The 16339-nt window shown below is 41.5% G+C and overlaps 1 protein-coding gene and 1 long non-coding RNA gene across 2 annotated transcripts in view; both read left to right on the forward strand.

The window, feature by feature from the left end:
* The window catches only part of HADH (hydroxyacyl-CoA dehydrogenase), a 44544-nt gene that overhangs the window by 3520 nt on the left and 24685 nt on the right, over window positions 1-16339 (forward strand). The window lies entirely within an intron of this gene.
* Window positions 664-2085, forward strand: LOC121493115. Its single transcript, XR_005988380.1, has 3 exons — window positions 664-891; window positions 1281-1371; window positions 1987-2085. It is a non-coding gene; the product is annotated as an uncharacterized LOC121493115 (long non-coding RNA).

Here is a 16339-nt window from a genome sequence, read left to right on the forward strand (position 1 = left end):
TTTTGTTCCAACATGTTTAATCTTGAACACAAATGCCAGTTGATACTGTGCTTTGTTTGCTCATGGATCTCTGGAAAGAAGGAAGGCACCTTTTATCCTCACCACCCCCCCCCCGCCCCCAACCCATCATAAATCCTCAGTGAAGCCTTAAAAACACAAGCACAAACTAGCATCTAAGCTATGCGTTCATCTTCACTCTTCTGAACTCTTTCTGAGGTAGTTTAATTTTATTCAGGGTGTAGCTCTATTTACAATTTTAATTTTTTGTAAAATTAATCATTTTGCCATATGTTCCAATTCATGCTGAGTGGGATAAAAAAAATTTTTTTTTGAATATGTCTTTTGGGAGCCTGACACATTTCTCAAGCAATTTAGCAGTTTCAGATAAGTGAGGTTTGTGCTTCATTACGTTTGATCAGAGCACAGGCCATTTGTACATTTGTATTCTCTAAGAGCATCTACTTTGCCTGTCATTTTTTTGTTTGTTTAAAATTAAAAAATCCCTTAGACTGCAGGTTAATATTTAGTAAGGTTAACTTGTGTGTTTGTCCATTACAGACTTTTGACATGGTTCTGATTACCAACTTAGCTTTGACCAGATACTTAGGCCAGCAAAGAAGCTTATAGCATTAAATGACCCTTGAGGAAGGGCAGGTTGTTTTTTGTTCTGTAAAGGAGGGGAGAAAAGGAAGAAAAGTACTAGCTGTGCATTTCTTCAATTTATTGAAAGATTCCTTTCTGAACTTTGTTTTGTTCGTTGCCTATTTTTTTCATCTGAGGAGCCCAGAGAGCCCATAGCTTTCATTAAGTTATTGGGAGTGTGGGGTTGGAGGAAGCCTATGGGCTCCCTGAAAATGGACATTTCGGAAGCTGAATTCCTCAGGGCTCCTGGTACAACCTTCCTTTTAGTGCACTATATTTCTTTGAGGAAATGAGAAAGTTTGCAAGGGGTTCGGGGCCTGATTCTTCTCACCCAAAGCCTTTTTTGTTCCCCTTAAAAAGCAAAAAGGACACATTTCTTCTGGGGAAGGCTCTTTAGACAATTAAAACAAAGTTGGGGTATGGTGGGGGAGAGCATTCTAAGCTACAGATGAATGTTTCCTCAACATCTGTGTTACTTTGTGATGCTTAATAAGGACTCAAGTGGACCTGAGAGTTTTTTTCCTCCCCAGCCACTCTTCTCTGCCCCCTGTCCTGAGTTTTCGGATATTGAATGAAAGAGTGGTCACAATTGCCCAGTGTTTAACTCTATTTTTTTTTTTTTTTTTTTAATGCTACAGTGAATACATCTCTGTTAAACTGTGCTTGAAAACAGTGCAGTGGCCTGGGAAAAGTTTCAGGATCACAGGAGACTGGCACAGTTACCTGGCTGTAAGCTCTCCTTTTGAGTGTTCTTTCTGGAGGGGATGTTTTTTTGTTTTTGTTTTTAAAGATTTTATTTATTTATTTATGAGAGATGCAGAGAGAGAGAGAGAGAGAGGCAGAGACACAGAGACACAGGCAGGGGGAGAAGCAGGCGCCCTACAGGGAGCCCGATGCGGGACTCGATCCCGGGTCTCCAGGATCACACCCTGGGCTGAAGGTGGTGAGCCACCCGGGCTGCCCGGCGATGTTTTTATTCAGGTTAACTCCCTCCTTAAGGGTATAGGATGCATTCGTCATGAAGCTCTTCCCTCGGTCCCTGTGTTGTTGCTCACTTCTTTGCCGGGCTCTTGTCTGAGCTTCATCCATGTACTGGGACAGCAAAACCAGCCCTTGTCAGCATATTAGTCATTGGGGCTGGAGCTAATGTAGAAGAGGTGGGGCTAATAGACAAAAAAGAATGCTAAAGAATATGTTTGGACATTGTAGAGCAGAAATGGCACCTCAGTCAGGTTTTGGGTGTTCTCTACCATGTCCTAGATCCAGCCTCGCTGTTACCTGCCCCTTGCTTGAGTTTCTAATTTTCTTCCCCCCCACTTCTGTTTCTCCCCGTATCTGCCTCAGGCACACTCCTCACTGCCTCGCTGTCCTAGGACCACAGGGGGCTTACACTGCTCTTCGCCCTGCGTCTGCCTGGGGTATATTAACAACGCAGTTTCTGGTGAGTGGTGGTGTAACACTTGAAAGTGAGCAGGGTATGAGGTGCCTCCCAGAGCTTAGCACCCAGCCCTACCTACCTGTCTTTGCTATAGGAACCTTAGGTGAGTCATTTAACCCTTCTCTGCCTCTTTTATCTGCGCACAAGGATACTTGCCTCACGGTGCTGTGAGAGCTAAATGCCCAAAGAGCCGAAGAGACCTAACTAGCATGTTCAGTGGGAACTGTTCAGTAAATGTTGCTTTCACGTAGACTTGTGAGATCAATCTGGCGATGATTTCTCTAATTCTAGATTCTCTTCGCTGTCTTTGAAGAGGTTTGATCCCTGAAGCCAAGGTAACCACAGTTCTGCCCTCACCCCTGGCCTCCGCTGTGTTGTGGAGAGAAGTGTGGTCTCCCTGGGCAAAGGGGTTTTTACAGGTATCTGGAATCAACAGATAAAAGGTTGACCTCTCCTTAGCTCTAGACTCAAAGTTAGAATCATTCCCTGGTGATCTCTCTTTGGCTGCTCTGATGCCATTTTCTGCCGAGAATAGACTCAAACTCACTTGCCAAGACTTAATTATTTATCATGTTCCCTTCCTTTGTCCTCTCCAGCTTTCCCTGGGACTTTTCCTCCCTCTGTCATTACCACACTTGTTCTTCCAGCCACATATACTCTGAAGATGGGGTCATGGTCAGAGTCTCCTCTGTGCCACAAAAGGCTCTGAGGCTTTCCTCTGTGGGGAGTGTTCTTTTCCCTGTGCTCCCCTTTGTAATTCCTGGACCCGGCATTGATACTTGAATTGTTGTGGGAGCCTCTTACTTGGACCTTTTTCAGCAAACCTCTCCCCCATCCCCTGCCCCGCCATTGTAGCAAACATTGCCATACTAATCTTCCTAGAGAGCAGTTTGGATTTGGAACTGTCTCTTCTACTCAGAAAGTATTCCTCATGGCAACATCTCAGAGAAATACTTAAATATAACCAAGAGTTTGTTGATGCTAGTGACACGTCCAGTTATAACTTCTTGGGGTTGCTGAGAGATGGGAGGAGAGAGTCCTGGGAGAGGAGTTATTTTTCTCTACATTACCAACTCCAGATGCTTATTGAATTTTCAAAAAAAATTTTTTTCTTTTGACAGACTTCTCATCTGAAGATGGAAGTGCATTTCTTTAGTTTTTTAGAAATACTTCTTGAAATATAAAAATCTAAGTAAAAAAAAATTAAACTAGCTAATGAATTAAACTGTTTTAAGAACAAACCAGCTGGTTATGGTGGCAGTGGTAGTTGAAAGCCTCAACGGAATGCGTTTTTTGATTATCGAAGTTAGTGAAGACAACAACTGCTGAAGGCAGAGTTGAAGGAATTGCACAATCAGAGATAATCATAAACCCAGAGTTGCCAGCTCTGAGAAACACATCTGATTTATGACTTTTTCCCTCCCTGGATCAAATCATGAGCTCAAGGGCAGGCCTTGATGCAAAGAACAGCAACCTCTGGGGTACAGTCAGCGTCATGAGCACTAACTCAGTGCACTTATTCTGGGAATTGGAAGGAAGTCAGAATAGTTTTCTGAGAGAATGTATAGCTGATAACATGCAGTCCTCCTGTAGTGTAGGGGCACATGGGACAGCTCACTGTACTAGTTGATGTAGTTCATGTAGTTCTCACAGATTTACCATTCGGGTTATGTTTCAGAGAAGCTGCTTCAAATCTGGCGATGTGTTTGCAAAAATATATAAATCCAGCATGCTTCTGCTTGGCATGTTTACTTGGCCCTGTGGCCGGAGTACTCAGAGGCTTTTGAAAGTGTGCTATTCACCTGGCCTATTTTTACAGCTCTGAAGCACCCTTGTCTAAAAATATTTCTCCCTGGCTAAGCCTGCCTTCCACCAAGGCTAGGGAAGTCATGGAGCTATGAGGACATAGCCCTCAAATAAATTTTTTCCATTACAGATTGTCCTCAAGGGCTTACAGTGAATGGGTACTGTAATATAAAACAAGAGCTTTAAATGGGTTGTTTAAAATGTAGTCACTCAAGGTAAAGTGCTAGAAAGAGCTCTCCTTAATATAAAAATAACATGTCTATCGGAGGGGAGAGAAAAGACCTTTCTTTTTGTGTTCTGTTTCTCCACTACTATCTCCTTCTCAGAAAGTTGGGACCAACTTGGGTGGTATTGTTGCATTATGCAAGAAGGAATGTGGTTTCTTTGCATCCATGACACATGAAATGCTTTTCTGAGTAAGAGCCTTCGGTAATATAATGATTTTCACACTGAGGGAGGCCCTCAGGCACACGGATGAAAAGAACCCTGGACTTTCAGGAGATCTGATCTTATCTTGGCGTTCTAAGACGCTCAGTCAGTACTTCCTGAGGACCCAGCAGCCAGGTCGGGTCTTGGTGCTCAGTGAACAGAGACGAATGACATTTTTTTTGTCAGGAGCCTGCTGTAGGAAAGTAGGGAAGCCAGCGTTGTTGTCTTAACAGTGATGAGTCGTAACAGTGTGGTGGGTGCAGTGGTGAGGGTGTACAGGGGTATTATAGGAGCACCAGAGGGATACCCAGCCCAGGGCCAAAGAAGATCTTGCGGCGTAAGATCTGGAAAAGTAATCTCACGTAGTATCTGTGATATCCAGTACTTGGTATGTGTGATGATACTCAGACTTAGTGAGGAGAGGTTGGGGAGAAGGTGTGGACAGTGCAGAGGCCAGGAGATGAGACAGTAGTAGATGTGGAGGCTATAGGCCTTGTTGTGTTGGGGTGTTAGGCATCAGTGAACAGTGTGTCTGGAGAGGAGGTGAATCTCCATCCTGGAGGGCTTTGCATGCCATACGTAGGAACTTAAGTTTTATTCTTTGGTCACTGGGTTCCATTGAAGAGTTTGATGGAGTAAGCATTATAGACAGAAGTACCTTTCATGGAATTACATTGTGGGTAGATCACTACTGCCTGTATGTGATCTTAAGTGAATAGTTTTTCAACTTTAGTTCTATTTCTTTCCTCAGTAAAATGAAAGTGTTGTGTTGGGTTAGAACAAAGGTTTTTTTTTTTTTAAATTGTAAATATATACATAACGTGAACTATAATTTTTGCCATTTTTAAATTGCAGGTATTCCCCGCTTTCCAAGAACTTGCTTTACACCACTTTGCTTTTACGAAAGATCTACATTAGTCCCTGTTTTTGGTAATTGAAAAAAACGCATGGTGGATTTTACTTTTATGAAAACAGGTGAAAAGCCAAAATAGCACTCAGCATTTGTTTGGCAGTGAGCCATTACAGAGGCAACACACACTGTAAGCAGCTTCTTCCCTGGGAACTACACTTAGCTTCAAGGCATCACAGCTTTGAACTATGTCTCTGAGCATCTGTGCTTTATCTAAATTTATTTTGTGTATCCATTGGCAAGATGTGTCCTAAGGTATCAGAGAAGCGTAAGAGGGGTTATTTTTTAGGTCTGCAGAGGCTCAAAATTTTTCCATATAAATTAATGGTAATTGCTTCTTTGTTTTATATCATTTTGGCTTACACAAGTTTTCATAAGAGTGCTCTACTTCGAGATAGTATCGCCAGGGAAACCTGTATGCAATTCAATGGCATTTAGATCTCTACAAAAGATGGTTTTGTTGCAAAACCATCACCATCATCTATCTCCAGAGCTCTGCATCTTACAAAACTGAAGTTCTGTACCCACTGAATGATAACTTCTCTTCACCCTTCCCCAGCCCTTAGAACCAGACATCTACTTTCTATCTCTGAATTTGACTGTTCTAGGTACATAAATGGAACCATACAGTATTCTTTTGTGACTAGCTTATTTTACTTAGTATTATATCTTCAAGGTTCATTCATATTGTACCATGTGTCAGAGTTTCCTTCTTTTCTAGGGAATAATAGTTAAGTGGAATATTTTTAAATGGAATAATGTATATACTGTATTTTGTCTATCCATTTATCTGTCTTGGGATACTTGGGTTACTTCCACTTTTTGGTTATTGTGAATAATGCTGCCGTGAATATGGGTATACAGAGGAATAACAAGGGCTATTGAAAGTCCTTGCTTTCAGTTCTTTTGGGTATATACCTAGAAGTAGAATTGCTGGATAATATGTAATTATCTTTAAATTTTTGAGGAATTGCTATGATGTATTCCACAGCAGCTGCAACATTTTACATTCTCATCAGCAGTGTGCAGGGGTGCCAGTTTCTCCATATCTTTGCCAATATTTATTTTCTGTTTTGTTTTGTTTTTCTAATAGCCATCCTAATGGATGTGAATAGATTAGAGGTTTTTACACTAAAGACTGGTGGACTTTAAGGGTTCTATGAATCTTCTTGGTGGTGCGCAAACTTCCTTTCCCTAACCTTTGTTTTATATATTGCTCTTCTGTATGTATTCCCATAAAGGAGAATTTTATGGTTAAAGAAGTTTGAAAGTCACTACACTGAATGATCTTTAGAGTATCTTTCTGCTCTAAAAATAATGGTCTTGGTTTCTGTGGCTAATAAACGTGAATAAATGCTTTTGCTGATCCCTGACCTTGCAATAGTTGAGAAGCTAAGGTGCCTTAGTTTGCCCAGTGGGATAAAGGAGAAACCTGTGTTTGAGGGAGTGAGCTTGTGTGTCTGTGGCCATCCTTGAGCTGGCTTACACATATGCCCCTCACAAATGGTCACAAATACTACAGGGTTTGTATGCCTCTAGCATTGCCTATAGCTTCTTTGATAAAAAGGTACAAGATGTAGTCATATCCTGGAAGACATTAAGCATAAGTTCATTTTTGAAATCACAGGGTACTCATACTGCACGGCAGTTGTCCTTCAGTTCCCCTTTTGCCTGATATCTTAACCACCGGTGCCAGTAAACAGTTAATCTGCTTGCCAAAATGAGACTCTTGGAGCAGTTTTTCCCCTTGGTAATTGACTAAAGGACTCTGGTTATTAGCTCTTTTTGTTGTTATTGTTACTGTACTTTTCAAAGTAGAGTGATCTTTCATAATTCTGAAATAACTTGAAAGTTACATAAAGTGTATTCTAGTTTCTAGTTATAATCATGACTCTTTTTCAGGTTTTTTTGAATTCCAGTTAGCGTACAGTGTAATATTAGTTTCAGGTGTAGAATTTAGTGATTTGTCACTTACATACAACATCTGATGCCCGTCACAAGTGCCCTCCTTAATAATGATCATGCATCTAGCCCATCCCCTGCCACCTCCCCCCAATAACCCTGTTTGTTCTGTATAATTAAGACTGGCTTGCCTTCCTTCCCCCTCCACCATGTTCAGCTGTTTTGATTTTTAAATTCCACATATGAGTAAAATTATACAACATTTGTCTTTCTCTGATTCATTTTATTTAGCATTATACTCACTGGCTCCATCCGTCTTTGCAAATGGCAAGATTTCATTCTGTTTTTATGGCTAAGTAATATTCCATTAAACACCCCCACACACACACACCCACCCACCCCACTTCTCTCCATTCATCAGTTGATGGAGGTTTGGGCTCTTGACATAGTTTAGCTGTTGTTGACAATGCTGCTATAAACATTGGTGTGCATTATCTCCCTTCGAATCTGTATTTTTATGTCCTTTGGGTAAATACCTAGTAGTGCAATTGCTGGATCATAGAGTAGTTCTATTTTTTACTTTTTGAGGAAACTTCATACTGTTTTCCAAACTGGCTGCACCAGTTTGCATTCCCACCAACAGGGTACAAGAGTTCCCCTTTCTCCAAATCCTTGCCAACATCTGTTGTTTCTTGTGTTAACTTTAGCCACTTTCTATAGTCATGACTTCTTGAGAACTTTGCCTTAAGATAATTTACAAACTAAGGCTTTTTTTTTTTTTTTCAAACTAAGGCTTTTTAGAAATAAATCTGTCACTCATGTGTTCTTTTCACAAATACTAATAAGTGTCTTGCATGTGCTGGGGATTGGGGAGGGTAAAAGGCAATATGTGGTTGGTGCTCTTGAGGAGCTCATTGTCCAGAGAAGGAAATACAAGCATCAACAGCTAATTAATAAAAGGCAGATAGATTGCCTTTTTGTCATATCTGGAATGTGACCTGATACAGATGAAAGTTTTGGTTTAAGTACCTTAAGGTAAGGGTGCCTGGGTGGCTCAGTTGTCTCCCTCTCCCTCCACTGCTCCCCCTACTCATGCTCGCTTGTGCACATGCATGCTCCTTCTAAAATAAGTAAGTAAATCTTAAAAAAATACCTTAAGGTAAGACTTTTAAATATATAAGATATGATCTGATCTATATGATGCATCTTCTATGGTAAGAAAAAAGGGATATTTAAAAAGTATATGTATAAGGGCATCTGGGTGGCTCAGTCAGTTAAGCATATGACTCTTGATTTTGGTTCAGGTCATGATCTCAGGGTTGTGAGATCAAGCCCCAAGTCTCGCTCCATTCTGGGAGTGGAGCCTGCTTAAGAGTCTCTCCCTCTGCACCTTCCCACCCCTACCCCCAGCTTGCACGCTCTCTCTTAAAAAAAAAAAAAGGCATATGTATATATTGTACTACGTATGTGTATATGAAATTTATATTTACTGGAAATATTTTTATTTTTTAAAAATATTTATGTATTTATTCATGATAGAGAGAGAGAGGCAGAGAGAGAGAGAGGCAGAGACATAGGAGGAGGGAGAAGCAGGCTCCATGCCAGGAGCCCGACGTGGGACCTGATCCCGGGACTCCAGGATCGTGCCCTGGGCCAAAGGCAGGCACTAAACCGCTGAGCCACCCAGGGATCCCTGGAAATATTTTTTAAAGATTTTTTTTTATTCGGAGAGAGAGAGAGTGGGTGGAGGGACAGAGAGAGAATCTCAAGCAGACTCCATGCTAAGCATGGAGCCTGATACGGGTCATAATCTCAAGACCCTGATACCTGAACCGAAATCATGAGTCAGACACTTAACTGACTGAGCCACCCAGATGCCATTACTGGAAATTCTGGTTGGACTACAGATGGAGTGTGCCAGAACCACCCTGTGTTGGTATTGGGGTAACAGCAAATTCAGACTCTGAAGTGGATGATGCAACAGCTCTTTTGAGAAGGTCTCTAGGTATTATGTTGAGATCATCATTAAAAGTTGGTGTTGCTCAACTTTTCCTTATCTAATTTATCTTTTATTTTTCACATTTGGAATTTCTTCCACGTACTGGTTGGTTAGTGACTATTATTCTGAACTATGTGAGATTTTTACAACATAAAATAGCCTATGACCAATTTGTTTTTGATTTATCTGTGTGTTCATATCCTGATGATTGCATTGCCTTTACAAAACAGAGCAGCGGTTGATAACTGATGGCTTACAGCAGCTCTGTGTTTTTTCATTCAATGTTTGGAGTCCTACATGAAAGATATTTTGTATCTGTAAATTAGTAGAAGTGCCAAGAAGGTTAAAGGTTGGGAAAGTTTTCGCCAATGGAGAAATAGTCTCTGTGTTGAATTATAAAAGATGACTGGAGTCCCCCAAGCAGTAGTTAGGGAGAGGGGGCATCATGGTGGAGGGAAACACCTGGGCTGGGGTATGAACCAGTGAAATGGTACGGAGGAGGAAGAAGTGTGGTGTGGCTGGAGAAGAGTACAGGTTCAGGTTACTATACTCCAAAGCATTTAGTACTTAGCAGCTATTTAGGGGATAGCCACCATGTGCAAGGTTTGTGATAAATACCGGAAGACATAAAGAAAAAATCAGTTTCTGCCTTAAGGAACTTCAATCCAGGAGCAGAGATTGCTAGACAAACATCCAAATGACAGTTTACTTTGGTATAAAGTAGTAGAGTAAGACAGTAAAAATCTAGCTCTGAGGTTTCAAAACAAAAAAGAGCACATTCATTTGGAAAAAGGCTCCATGGAGATGGTAGCATTTGAAGTGGGTCTTGAATAATGGCTAGGATTTTCTTGGACAGTAATTAAGGGTTGAGATTAAGAAAAAAAGTGTTGTAGAGCAAATTGTGACTGACAGAAGAATGGTACCATTAATGAAGGTCAAAGAGAACTGGTTTTAGGGTCAAGATGGTGACTGGGGACAGAATGTTAGTTGTAGGCACAGGTGGAATTATGAGAATGTTTGAGGTTCCAGAAGGAAAAGAGAGACAGAAAAAGAATATTGAAAGCAGAACCTTGAAAGATACCTTTGTTTAGAGGCTGAGAAGATTGAGAAGTCAATATGGCCAATAGCAGAGATAAGAAATAGAGAAAGAAATTGAAGAGAGAGTTTAAAAAATAAGCTGTAGTTGGCCGAATATAGGGCTCTGGAAAAAGTAAAGGATGAAGTCAAAGAACAGGTATTGGCTTTAGCAATTAGAAGACCACAGATAAGTTAGCTGTAATTTTGTACAGCAGTGGTGATGGAGGAAACCATACTCCTAGGGTTTAGGAACTGTATGGCTGGGGAGAAGGTGGAAGCACCAAGTGTGGTGACCAGAGTGGCAGCTAACAAGCATCATTGCACTTTCTGTGTGCCCAGCATTGGTCTAAGCACTTGGAATGCATTTGCTTCTTTAATCGTCACGGTAGTCCAGTGAGATGGATACTGTGTAATCCCTCATGACACATCAGGAAACCATAGATAGGCTGAAGAACTTGCCTGAAGTCATGCAGTGAGTGGCTAAGCCAGGATTTAAACCTAGGAAGTCCAGTTCTAAACCTTGTGTTCTGTATGCTGCTCTGCCGCCCAGTAGTTGAAGGACTTTGGTGGTGAAGTGAAGGCCAGCATTAGGCAGTTAAGGAAGTTTGCAGGTGCTCCCTCCCCACTTTTTTTTTTTAAGTTTTATTTATTTATTTTAGAGAGAGTGCAAGAGTGCACGCGTGCACACCCGGGGGGGGGGGGGGGGCGGCGGCAGGGAGAATCTCTAGCAGACAGACACCCTGCTGAGCCAGGAGCCCGATGTGGCCTCAGTCCCACAGCCCTGAGATCATGATCTGAGCCGAAACCAAGAGTTGGATGTTTCACTGACTAAGCCACCCAGGTGCCCCTTACTTTCTTCTTAAATGAAGAAAGATCCCAGTCTTTTTGTAAAAATGGAAGGACATAGAAAGGAAAACCTGAAAATGAAAACCAGAAAGGGCACAAGTCTTGGGATCAGAAGGTATAAAAACACAAGCAAAATAAAATGATTTACCTTAGGAGGCTGTACCTGGATCCAGTTTAGGCCTCAGACTGTCAAATAAGGTGGAAGGGAGGTCCTAGAGTAAAAATGATACGCTACTGTGACATGCCAGGTACCATTTTGGGTGTTTAACATACATTAACTCATTTAATCCTCTCAACAACCTTGTTGCCCTGTTTTTCCCTAGATCAGGAGATGGCCCACAGAGGTCATGGAATGTTTCCCATCTCACAGCTGGGAATTGAGTTCCAGGTGGACTAGCTCTTGCCCAGCTCAGAACGGTCTTGACTGTTCCCCTTAGGCCCAGCCATGCCTTTTGTGTCAAGAATAGCCAGCATGTGAGCTCCAGATGCAGACAGCCCTACCTTCAAATCCTAGTCATCTCCAGACCATCAGCTTGCTTATTGTTTAAATGCTCAAGGCTGTTATGAAGATGAAATTGGGTAATTTACAAGTGAAAGCTCTCTGAGAGTAGGGAATTTGTTTTGTTCACTACCTCATCCCAGAGTCTGGAAGAGGCACAAACAACATAGGTATTTGAGTTAGTGGTAGGCAGTAGTTTAAGGAATGAATGGAAATGTGGCCAGCATGGTGCTTGAAATGGTAGTTCCCTCCATTCATAGGGGAGCGCAGGAGCGCAGGTGTTGGGGAGGGGATCAAGAATGCTCATTTCTAAGAAGCCAAGTTTTTTTGTCTGTGACTTGGTCATTTGTTGAAAGCATTTTTTAATAATCCTACATTTTTCACCCAGACCATTCTCAAAGGCTTTCCCACTGTGCAGATTGTTTGTGTACCCCAGTACAATTATTTCGCGTCCAAGAGCAACACAGCAGTCTTGTTCTGCTCTTAGCCTTCAAACCAGAGTGTAACTGAAAGCCATGAATGAAGACCTCACCGCTTTCATTGGGAAAGAGTAACTGGAAAGCCACAACCATGAACCACCGTATCGATCATAGGAGAGAAGTGTGCCTCAGCAGCAGTTAGGTATGATTCTTATAAGAAAGAGAGGCTAGATGGGAAAGAGATTTTAAGGTCAAAAGAAGAAGCTAAAAGAACTGGAGTGGAGGAAGAAACATGAACCCATGGAGACTTTTTGACTTGCACTTTAAGAAAATGAAACAAACATCTGTTAAGGTTGGGAGAGATGAATTTAAAGTGGGGAGACTCAGTTGGGAGGCTTTTGCTGTTGAAGAATGTGCCCCTACACTACTAGTGTATTATTTTGTGGGACTGAAAGAGGAATGTTGTTGAACCCCAAGTGTCAACACTGTTTTTTTTTAAGATTTTATTTATTCATGAGAGACACGGGGGGGGGGGGGGGGGGGGGGGGGGAAGACAGGCAGAGGGAAGAGGGAGAAGCAGGCTCCATGCAGGGAGCCCCACGTGGGACTGGATCCCGAGTCTCTAAGATCAAGCCCTGGGCTGAAGGCAGGCACTAAACTGCTGAGCCACCCAGGGATCCCTGTGTTTCAGTTTAAAGGTGTAGCGCTTTTTTTTTTTTTATTTGTAACTTTTTTTTTATACACACCTTCTTCTTAATATTAGATACTATGATTCCAGAAAGGTTAGATGAGGTCATTGTTTTTCAAACTAAAGTCATTATGAAAAGAGGATTTTGAGGCTCTGAAAAGAAGTGGGAGAATAGAATGGTTACTAGCAGTTGGTAAAGATGTAAGCGCTCTGAATGCTGAAGAACTGAGCCTCCCAGCGGTTAGCAGAATGCTCAAGATATAGATACTTACATTGCCTAGATCTTGTCTTGGGATCAGTAATTCACTGTGGGAGTAGTGGTAGCTGCATAATGATAATTTCCTGTTCTAAATGTCAAAAATAATAATTTTATATGCTCTTATTGCAGATTTTAATCTCATAAATTGCCTTCAAGAGAATAAACTATAAAACTATAAAGTGACACCTTATTAAAATTGGCATTTGATACTTGAGAATTGGTTAAATAAATGAGATAGGATAGGCCTGATGTGTGGCACATAGGAAGTGTTCTAAACTGTAGTTACTAGGGATGGAAAAACCTCTGTGGACTCAGGTTTCGGTTTGTTGTGGAGTTTCTCAAGGGATTTCTTCGCTAGGGAACTCAGTGGTTTGAGGAGATAGTTGGCAATCCAGAAGGGCTGGGGTGGGTGGGGATAGGAACCAGGGTAGATAAGTTCTTTATTTTAGAGTGACACTTTAGCACTTGGGGTACACTGTTAGGATCATCTGAGGGAGTTTCTTTTGTGTGTGTGCTCCTGAGTTCTCTCTCTAAAATAAATACATCTTAAAAGGGAAGGGCGCCTGAGGGCGCACAGTCAGTTAAACATCTAACTCTTGGTTTTGGCTCAGGTCATAATCTCAGTGCCTTCAGACTAAATAAATTAGGGTATCTGCAGATGAGGTTCGGACGTTGGTTGGTTTAAATATTCTCCGGCTGATTTTAATCTGCGACCAGATTTGAGCACGGATCTTAGAGCATCAGAATCAACAGGAAGGCTTTGCTAAAATTCTGGCCCCAACCCGTAGTTTGTGATATATTGGATTGGGAGTGGAGTCTGAGAATTTGCATTTCTAACACCTCCCCAGATGAGGTTGGTGCTGCTGGTCCAGAACCCACACTTTGAGAACTGTCCTAGAATCATAGGGTATTTCAGGTGTCTTTTGAGGCTTTAGTGCTCACATGGCAGATGTCTTTTGTTTGGATGGATGTTCTTGTTTATCCGGTCATTTTTGCTGTGAATATGACTGTATTCAGTCATGAATACATGTCCTACATGAATAGGAATGTGATTTGATAGAACTGAAGGCTGCTTCTGTGTGTTATTAATAAACCACTTTTTAACCCTAACCATGGGATAGTGTACAAGTTACTGAGCCTCTTTAAGCCCCAGTTTACCTCATCTACAAAATGAAATTGTGCTGCCATTTTCATAAGGACTGCGTAAGTGTATTAGGACTCCAGTTTGGGGAAGAACTGACATGTTATTTAAGAGGAATTTTTATAGATGTCACCAAATCCATAAGAGTTACTAAAGAAGGCATGGGGGAAGGAGAATACAAAAAAGTAAGCAATTTTTGTAAAATGCTATTATTATTGTATCTTGAAATCTGGTTGTCTCAGCAAATATGACAGCATTCCTTGTACTCCTCTAACTAGATTACAAGAAAATTTCTGGAGCCAAGCAGCCTTGGAATTTGAACTCTGGCTTCACAGCTTAACAGCTGAGTGATACTGGGCCAAGTGACTCAATCTCTCTAATTCCTTCTTTTACAAAACAGAGATGATGTCTGCTTCAACAGGGTTGTTGGACTGATCAGAAATAACGTTGGAAAATGCAAAGTATGTGCCTGGCACATAGTAAATGCTTGGTACATTGCATCTCTTCATTTTGCTGCATTTGGCCTTTTTTTTTTTTTTTTAAGGGCTTTTGTTCTTTCTGATAATTGTTGGTAGAGACTGTTAACTTCTGGAAGCTCTCCCAGCTCTCCGGGATCTCATAGGAGAAATAAGACAGGTGCATTAATAATTTAGAAAGAAACGAGCTGGCCTTTATTAAGTGGCCTGTGGCTGTCTAGCCATGTTTAAGACTGCCTCAGCTTATTGAGATGATCAGAGTCGTGCAGCTTTTCAGGTCTGACCTAGAATTCATGGGGGCAGGGGGATAGACTGCTTGCACCCTGAATCTATCTCAGTGCTGAACAATTTGGACATAACAGCAGTTGAGAGGAATGAATACCAACCCCATTTAGAGTAGATAAATACGGTCAAAGAACATTGGACTCATCATGTGGAAATTTTATTAAGCATCTAATATTGTTGGTTTTTTGGTTCATTTATTTAAAAAGTAAACATTGAAGTGCTGACTATGGGCCAGGCACTTAGAGTTGCAAAGACAAAGAGGGCTTGAAGTTGCCCTCAAGATACTGCTGACCTGGTGTCCTTAGGGTATGTGTGCAATAAATGATTGCAGGGGACTGGAACATCACGGTGCGTTGCTCTATGCAGGTGGGTAGAATGAAAATGTTGCTATAACTTGCAATCACCTGAAGTTATGTTGTAATGTTAATTTGTTTCTACTCAAATTGTGACCTGCACTAAAGCTGCTTCATAAAATAGTAAATATTTCAAGGCAAATTTAATTTTCTCTTTTTTGCCTATATTTTCTTTATTCAGACCTAACCATATCCACTTTGGGTTTAAATAAGAATGTCTTTTCTACCTATGTCTCTACTGTGAGATCATGACCTAAGCTGAAATCAAGAGTCGGATGCTTAACTGACTGAGCTACCTAGGCAACCCTATTTTTTTACAGAATTGTAAATACATTGTCCTTTTTTTTAAAAAAAAAAATTTTTTTTTATTATTTTTATTTATGATAGGCACACAGTGAGAGAGAGAGGCAGAGACACAGGCAGAGGGAGAAGCAGGCTCCACGCACCGGGAGCCCGACGTGGGACTCGATCCCGGGTCTCCAGGATCGCGCCCTGGGCCAAAGGCAGGCGCCAAACCGCTGCGCCACCCAGGGATCCCCTACATTGTCCTTTTGATTAGCTTGCTTTATTTTAAGAATACAGTATATAATACGTGAAGCACGCAAAATATGTGTTAATTGATTGTTAGTGGTAAGGCCTGTGGTCAACAGTAGTTAAGTTTTGAGGGAGTCAAAAGTTGTTTGTGGATTTTCAATAGTGCAGGGGGCGAGGCAGAAGGAGTCAGCACCCCTAACCCCAAGCTGTTCAAGTGTCAACTGTCTAAGGAAAGCATTGTGGCTTATCTGTTACATAACCAAAAATGCCCCATGACTCCCAACCAAACATGATATACTAACTTTGAAAGTGGGTTTCTGGAAAAAAGGTAATATCGCCCCTCACTTGTCCCTCACACCCCACTTCTTTATGGCTATCTCTAACTCCTTGAGGAGCAAAAAAAGCCTGGGTGATGCCTGCTGGAGGTAAAGAGGGGGGGAAAGTAGACCAGGACCTAGGCAGGTAGAAATCTGGGAATCCTTTCTGGCCTATTCAAAGGATGATCTAGGTCAGAGACAGAGAGGGACAAAGTAAAAATGACTTTGTGTCATTCCACAGGAACTCTCAGAGGAGCCAAAAAAAAAAAAAAAGGGAGATCCCTAAGCTGGTACTCTGCTCATTCCCACCTTGCAAGAA

This window comes from Vulpes lagopus, chromosome 6, assembly GCF_018345385.1.
Source record: "Vulpes lagopus strain Blue_001 chromosome 6, ASM1834538v1, whole genome shotgun sequence".
Classification (NCBI taxonomy): Eukaryota; Metazoa; Chordata; class Mammalia; order Carnivora; family Canidae; genus Vulpes; species Vulpes lagopus.